Source organism: Balaenoptera physalus, assembly GCF_965194825.1.
Source record: "Balaenoptera physalus genome assembly, chromosome: 17".
Taxonomy (NCBI): domain Eukaryota; kingdom Metazoa; phylum Chordata; class Mammalia; order Artiodactyla; family Balaenopteridae; genus Balaenoptera; species Balaenoptera physalus.
Window position 1 is genome coordinate 66187031 of NC_138895.1, and position 8848 is coordinate 66195878.

The 8848-nt window shown below is 39.3% G+C and overlaps 1 long non-coding RNA gene across 1 annotated transcript; it reads left to right on the plus strand.

Moving 5' to 3' along the window:
- The first annotated feature begins 1906 nt into the window (after positions 1-1906).
- Positions 1907-8322, plus strand: LOC309646828. The gene is made up of 2 exons (XR_014255616.1): positions 1907-6883; positions 7010-8322. It is a non-coding gene; the product is annotated as an uncharacterized lncRNA (long non-coding RNA).
- The last annotated feature ends 526 nt before the right edge of the window (positions 8323-8848 follow it).

Consider the following 8848-nt stretch of genomic DNA (forward strand, 5'->3'; position numbering starts at 1 on the left):
AACTTTTTCATCATCCCATACTGAAAATCTGCACTCATTAAACACTAACTCCCCATTCCCTTCTTTTTTTTTTTTTTTTAACATCTTTATTGGAGTATAATTGCTTTACAATGGTGTGTTAGTTTCTGCTTTCTAACAAAGTGAATCAGTTATACGTATACATACATCCCCATATCTCCTCCCTCTTGCGTCTCCTTCCCACCCTCCCTATCCCACCCCTCTAGGTGGTCACAAAGCACGGAGCTGATCTCCCTGTGCTATGCGGCTGCTTCACACCAGCTATCTATTTTACATTTGGTAGTGTATATATGTCCATGCCACTCTCTCACTTCACCCCAGCTTCCCCTTCCCCTTCCCTGTGTCCTCAAGTCCATTCTCTACATCTGCATCTTTATTCCTGTCCTGCCCCTAGGTTCTTCAGAACCATTTATGTGTATCATTTTTAATGAAGTATTGGATAACCAACTCCCATATAAAGATGGCTTAGTGATTGATGGATGGACGTCTGACTAATATCAATGGCAAGTGGAAAGCGGTAGTTAATAGGTTGGTTGTAGAAATTTTGTGTTAGAGGATGTATCAATTAAGGATCCTGTGTGCAACTGAGAGAAACATACTTTGACTATTTTAAACATAAAATGATTTGCTTAAAGGATACTGAGTAGCTCACTGAATCTCCAGGAGAACCCAAGAATAAAGGTAGCAAGTGATGCACCCAAAAACGACACTGAAAATCATTCTAAATCCCTGATGAAGACATCTCTGCTGCCTCCTCTGGGCTGCTTCACTGCCCTTTGCTTCACAGATAATGAAAGCTACCACTGCAGCCACTGCAAATACAGTATTTATGCTACAGAGACAGTCACTCTCATCAGGATAGAGTCTGTGTGGTCTCAGCTTCATTTTAACGCTAGTTCTATGTCAAAGTTGGAAATGAGTGCGTGTAATAGGTGGTACCTATGTAACTTGCTCCATTCCATCTACAAGGGAGATTAGAAAGTATCTAAGTACCACATCTTCTTTATCCATTCAACTGTCGATGGACACTTAGGTTACTTCCCTGTCCTGGCTATTGTAAATAGTGCTGCAATGAATATTGTGGTGCATGTGTCTTTTTGAATTATGGTTTTCTCAAAGTAGATGAGTGGGATTGCTGGGTCATATGGTAGTTCTATTTTTAATTCTTTAAGGAACCTCCATACTGTTCTCCATAGTGGCCAGCGGGAACTGGCTGTATAGCCCAGGGAACTCAGCTCAGTGCTCTGTGGTGACCTTGATGGATGGAATGGGGGGTGGGGGGGAGGGAGATCCAAGAGGGAGGGGATATAGGTATACATATAGCTGATTCACTTCGTTGTATAGCAGAAACTAACACAACATTGTAAAGCAACTATTCCCCAATTAAAAAAAAAAGAAAAGAAAGAAAGAAAGTATCTAGCATTTTTAGCTTATACAATGGGAGGTGGGCTCTTTCTCAATGAGGGATGAAGTCCTGAAACTTAGGAAGGCGATTTCTGTACTGTTGACAAAAATGAGAACAAATGTCCACAGCAGTGATGTATCACTCAGGACTTATGAGGGAACAGCTCCATCATGGTGCCCTAGAGACCTAGCATGCATCCACAGAGGCAAAGGCTTGAACCACAGCTTATCTGAGTCTTGGCAGAAGAACATGTGATTCCCCAGGTACACGAGGGGATGAAAGGTCTCTAAGAAACAGCTACTAGGCCATCGACCATTTGCCTTCCCATCTCCCTCCATGCCTCCTGGGTTCCTAATGAAGTGTAGGACTTCTGCTCCACCCTCCTCAGAACTGAGATGCAGAATAGAAAACTCATTAGCTGTCACCTAGAACTGGCTCTTCAGCAACAGTGTATTTCACAATGCGAGTTTCTTTCATCTGCTCCTTTTGTTTTGATGTCATCCTTTTTGGTGTGTGGGACAAAGACCTGGGGAGCTGACACCTTTGGCTTACTCTTTTGATTGTTCTCTGTGTAACTAATAAACTGTCTAAATCTAAAAGTGGTTTACTCTATATTTACATGTCATATCAGTTAGTCACCATCCTTGGCTTTCCCTTGTGTTATATGTGTGCCCAACCCAAACCTACTCAAAGAAGAGGAAATGAATTGACCCTTTTAACTGAAAACTGGATCCAAGTGTTCAAATTAAATTATGATGCATTCTCTCTCCTCATTACAGACTGTTTACCTCTGTTTGTTATTGCTTTTACACTAACTAGTGCCACAAGATGGTCCCAGGAACATCCAGGTTCACCAAATCTTTAGAGGTAATAATCCAGTGGAAACAGAATTTCTCTTTCCCAAACATTCCAATAGGGGCCACAAGATTGAACCTCACGGGACTGATTTGAATTGTGAATGAAATATGAAGATAGGCTAAGCCTCTGCCATGTTCTTACCCTTGTAGGCAAGAATGGTATTATTCCTGCCCAAGCTACATGGACTGAGATTGGGGAAGTATAGCTCATTAAAGGAAATGTAATTGCCTATTACCAGAGGGGAAAAGGGATGCTAAAGGGATCTAGGTGGCAAGCAGCACTATTTACAATAGACAAGATATGGAAACAACCTAAATGTCCATTGACAGCGGAATGGATAAAGAAGATGTGGTATATATATATATATATATATATATATATATATATATATATATATATATATATATATATATATACAATGGACTATTACTCAGCCATAAAAAAGAATGAAATAATGCCATTTGCAGCAACATGGATGGACCTAGAGATTATCATACTAAGCGAAGTAAATCAGAAAGAGAAAGACAAATGCCATATGATATCCCTTATATGTGGAATCTGAAATACAAGGCAAATCAACATGTCTATGAAACAAAAACATACTCACAGTTATAGAGAACAGACTTGTAGTTGCCAAGGGGTGGGAGGGCGAGGGGAGGGAAGGATTGGGAGTTTGGGATTAGCAGAGGCAAACTATTATATATAGGATGGATAAACAACAAGGTCCTACTGTATAGCACAGGGAACTATATTCAATATTCTGTGAAAAACAATAATGGAAAAGAATTTGAAGAAGAGTATGTGTGTATATATGTATAAATGAGTCACTTTGCTGTACAGAAGTTAACACAACACTGTAAATCAACTATACTTCAATAAAATTTTTTAAAAAAGTATCTAGGTGGGAGAAAATTATGATGGTCTAGTCATAGCTTCACTGATGATGGAAATCCAATTCTGCTTTTTGTTGCTGGTTTTGGTCTCTATGCCAGGGAGCGCATATCTGATTGGGCAATCGTGGATCACATGGTCATTCCTTAGCCAAGGAACATTAACCTTTGTATCAATGAGAGAAAGGCAGTTCCTGAAAAGCAAAATTAGGCTGCTGGTACCAGGAGGAGGGACAAAGGATGCTGAATGGTCCTGCAAAGACCTAGGTAGTAAGGTGCTCAGGTACAATCTGCCTCTGCCACAGCTGTCCGGGATCCCCATACCTAGGGTGATGTATGTAAAACAGTGCTGCACAACCTCTTCACAGCCTATTTGCAAACACTTCTGTTTGCATTGAAAGGATTAAAAGGCACAAACCAAGGTTAAAGTGTCCAGCAATCATTACAACGCAAGCACTACGACAGGATCAGAGGTACCACACACTTTCCTGGCCTGTCCCTCCGACCCCGGCCCCCATCTAGGTGAGACTGCTTACTTCCCCGAGAGAGTGCCCTTTTATTCTCACAAGATAAAGTTGACTTTTGTCCCAGTACAGAAACTTTCTGTGGGTTTAATCCTATGCTACACCTCCTCCCTCTTACTCACAGCTCTTCATCAAATCCCACGACCCTCTCAACCCAAGGTTCCATTTGGCAGAATTGCTAAGACAACAACATTAGGGAATGATTCCTTGTATTCTTTGTGTGTATTATGCGTAGGTGCCGCTCTAAGACTTCACGTGTATTATCTCATTTACTGCACAATGTGGGATTTTGTGCTGGTCAATCTTAGCTAAGCTGGAACTTCATTTCCTAGAGTCCTCTACTTATATAATTCCAGGTCAAGATTGGCCACAAGAAAGATTTGGGTGAGATTTGCTGAGGTCCAAGTGAAGCGGCAGCCACTGTGCTCTGTCATCGTTGATTAGAGGTGATGAGGGGCAGAGGCAGAGGTGCTGGTGGATTCCAGTCTATTCTTGATTTTTCCTCTTCCATGCCAGCTCTCCATCCCAACTGCTGGCCCTGCTGACCAAAAGAGACCACAGGCTAGGGTTGCCAGATTTAGCAGATAAAAATACAGGGAGGTTGAGCTAAATTTGGATTTCATATAAGCAGCAATTTTTTAAAAGGTTTAAGTATTGATATGTCTCATACAATATTTGGGACATACTTATACCAAAAAATTATTTGTTGCTTATCTGAAATTCAAATTTAACTGGGCATCCTGCAGTTTATCTGGTAAACTGTCATAGGCCTACCTCAAGGGTCATTCCTAGAACTCACAGAGGCTGCAGCCACAAAGAGCCAGCAACCTCCCATAGGCTTTTACCAGCTGGAGGTGCCCAGTTTCTGGAAAACTCCTCCTCATTCACCCAGGCGAGGGAAGCTGGTTAACAACTTTTTTCTGATCTTTTCTGACCTTTATTCCCATGATTCTTCCCACAGTGTGTAAGAGTTCCTACAATGCAGTCTTTACTCCATAGCACTCACTGGTATCTACTCCCTGATTAAACGCTAACACTCATTCTGACATTAGGAGGAAGGTGCTATTATCATTCCTTTTCAACAGGAAGAGAAACTGTGACATGACACAAAGAGGTAAAGTACTTGCCCAAAGTCACACACCTGCTAAGCGGTGGAACTGGGATTTAAACCCAGGCGTTTTGATTGAATAGCTGCCTTAATTACCATAATTTATTGTCATAGCAGAAGTTATATATAGAGAGAAGTATTATATAATTTCCTTAAAGGTATATATATAGACAGATACAATTTATATTATGTACATTTAGTATATATAATATATACATACAAAATATAGAATATATAGCCTATATGACAGATAGCATGCATTTCAAATATTATATTTCACATGCATACAAACTATGTAACTAATTAGATATAGATATAGATATTCAGCTTATATGTAGAATTTAGCACCAAAACTTCACAGAAACTGATTTTTCAAGTCTTCTCACTGGTGGATATCAAAATGCCACCTGTGTGTAATTGAAAACATACACACACACGTACATACCGTCAACTGTATACATTTGGTATTTTGACATCCATTAGTAACAACAGTTGAAAAACCAGTTTCTATAAAATTGTAGAGCTACACTGTCATTTAAACAAAAAGGAATGAGTGAAACTGCTTTTTTGGGTAATACTGGTGACTACTGGTGACTCCAAAAAAAAAAGAAAAAGACTGAGCTCATTAATGTTCACATGAGGATGCACTGGAATTGAGGTTAATAAGTACTTGGCGTGGGAGGATCCCTGAGACAGTTTAAGGCTGTGAAACAAATTCAGTGTTTAGAAGAAAATGATAGATAATTCTACTTAATGAGTACACAGTAGACTAATTATTGTAACGAAATATGTTTAATTAAAAAGAAGTCTGCTTTCTAATAATTATACTGACTGTACATCTGTTTGGAAAGCCACAAAGATTGGTAAAGACAATACACATAAAGGTTGCAGGGAAAGTTTACACAAGGAGGGTAAATAAGTGTGTTTATAACTGTCGTTTAAAGTTAGCATTCTATATAGCACTCCCAGGCTCTTTCAATATACTTTAGGGCAATGCTCAGTTGAACAGAGAAAAGAGTACTTGGAAATAAAAGAAAGTTGTACAAATATCATTTTAATACACTTTAATATGACTTTGGAGAAAATACATTTTCATACACATTTGTAGAAAAGTGTGAAATTCTAAGACGTTTCATTCAGGATATCGGTGCTAAAATCCATTCATGGAATCAAAAGATCAACCAAGCCCTTATAGCTCCAATTTGCGGTGGGACTTAGGAATAAGGTATAAAGCACATTTTCATGCCTACTTCAGTCCCAGCACTACTGATGGCTCAGTGGACAGAGTGCACTTACCTAAAGCAGCTGGAGGAGAGTAGAACTGGGAGTTTTGATCCAGGGCTACAAAAATGTGACCCCTTCCGCCTCTGATTCCTATGAGTATATAATAGTGTGCATGTGAGTGTTGGAGTATGGGTAGTGTTATCAGACATCGCTTCAAGAAAATTTTAATCTGGAGGATAATCCAGCATGATTCGTTTCCTGGGCATTTTCTGCCCTTGAACCACCCACTTCTCTTGCCTCTTCCTGAATGGTGGGATAGAAGCAGTATTGTTCTGGAAGCAGTGGTGTGCTGGGGCCAGCCTATACCTGCTCATCAGAGCTGACTGCCAATTTTTAAAGAAACTTGCAGGCTGCTTATTACATATAGCCATAATTAAAATTTAACTTATATAAACTTACAGGTAGATAAATTATACTAGAAATACAGATAACAAATACTCAACAATTCCTAATTATTTTGCTATTTTTTATTATCTATGCTCTTGAGGTTACCTCCACCTATCATACCTGTACAGTGAATGTACAATCTGCTGCTGCACACCTCTTTATAACTCCACTTTCAGTGATTTCACACTAGTAATTTGAAATTGACCCCTGCAGAAATATTTGCACCATGGAAATCAGCATGTGCTACAAATCAGAGCTCCCCTCTGCCCTGGATGGTTGTTAAACACTTACCAGCACACTGGCTAGAGGCCATTCTGGGAACTAAGTCATGCTGAAAAAAGCCTGCGTTTGGAGGGTGGCACTTGAGCTCCGGTTGCTGTGTGGAGCAGAAGAAAGTGATACCAGGTGAGTTTGCAGAAGAAACCAGATGTGATCTAAATAGGTTGTCATTCTGCGGAAGCTAGGCAGAGAGAAATCGGAATCCTGGCTAGGAGCTGTTGAGAAGAGAACTTAGAAAAGCAAAAAAAGCAAGAAGGTCTAAAGAACTGGGTGGGTGGTGAAACCACAGAAAAATGATTGAACTAAGTAGATTAGCAGGTTTTATAAGGTGGATCCTAGGCACAGACAGGGAAGAAGCATTAAAAGGCAGGGAACAGTATCTCCACATTTACCCTACATCATTTCGAACAAAACCCTATTTTTCTGAAATTCTCTCTTCTTTCTCTATTCAAAGCTCTTAAACCTTCGGTGTTTGATCTCACATTAAAAAAGAAAGAAGCCAGATTAAAACAATTTACATGAAGGTATAATTAACATTCTTTAATACTAGAGCAGATGTTACACACACACACTCATGCATACACACCTCTGTACTCACACACACCCCACATACAGGTCAGCTAGAAAGGATTCACTGGGAAAAACTACTGGATATAGAATTAGTGGCATATATGTAAGTTCCCAGTTGTTTATTCATTGCAACAAGCCCAGGTATGACTCAGACGACCCTAAACCTTCGGCCGTGAACTTGTAAGCTGCATGAATAGCACTGGCTTTTATACATTTTTAACTTTTAAGCACTGATTCTTCCCTGGTATGTTTCCCCGCTGCAATGGTGCAGAAACTTAGCTTCAACTGTATCCTGCCTGTTTAGTATTTATTGGGGGTGGGGAACAGTCTCTGCTGTTATAGGATACACCAAACTAGCAGTAGGAGTTTCAACATCAGGTTTATGCCTGGGAAAGCATCAGTCAGTCCTTCAACCAAAGGTTGAAGCCCAAGCCTTGCATTTGACTAGGATTGCTCACCCTAAGAACTGAGGTGTCACCAGCTACTATGGAGTTTGCAGGGGGCCAGCTCCTTTCCTGGGAGGCAAGTCTGCAGAGTACTGTTCTTAGACTCATTTATCCTTATTTCTCATTGACATGTAGCCTGGAATGTAAGAGATTCTGGGGATGTAAAAGATGAGTTCATCAACACATTAATTAGTCTCTATTATATGGAAATTCAAGGATTTTTTTTTAAAGAAGAAAGGTCTTCTGCTGCCTATTTCTTAGTCATTTTAGAATATCTCATACTCCTACCAGAACAATTATTAGCAAATTAATACCCTTTTATGAACACCTAGAACAAGAATAAAAGATTTTTTTCCCCAAGTGCCAACTTCTGATTTATCACTGATGTCTGTCATGGGTACTAGGTAGTAGGTAGTATAACACATGCCAAATATTTGTCATGTTACCTAACTTTTCTGTCAATTGTTTTTCCTCACTTCAAAAAAATGTATTTTTGTAGGCATCTGTTTGTCTCCTTAAAAACTGCAAGCTACAGATTTTTACTATGATCTTTCAGAGGGCTATGCTTTCATATGTGCAATAATTAGAGGAAAATTAACTTAACAGGCTATATCTATCCTGGGATAAGTTTTTAGTAAGGTCAGATCTGATTATGTCTAAGATTTGAAGAACATTGATGGTACAAATTCCCTGGGGAAAGATTTCTTTCCCACTTCCGGTGTGCTGAGGTGCTCAATGCAAAACTGGCCGTTCAAAATGGTTTTATTGGGTTTTTTTCTCTAAAATATTGGCAACCCTGCTCTCTCTTGTCTTTGTAAACATTAACCCATTTCTCTACTTTATGGACTGTAAAGTCATTTTCTATTGGAGAAATTTAAACAATTACCAAAATGAAGAACCAGCATTATATATATACATATATTTTTGGAATAATTTCTATGATGCATACATTATTACTAATGATGTTTAGTACTTATTAGCGGCTTACTATGTGTCAAGTACTACAATAAATGCTCTACGTATATCAGTCAATCTGCAGAATAATACTGCCTCCCTATAGAAGTGTAGTTAAAAACATA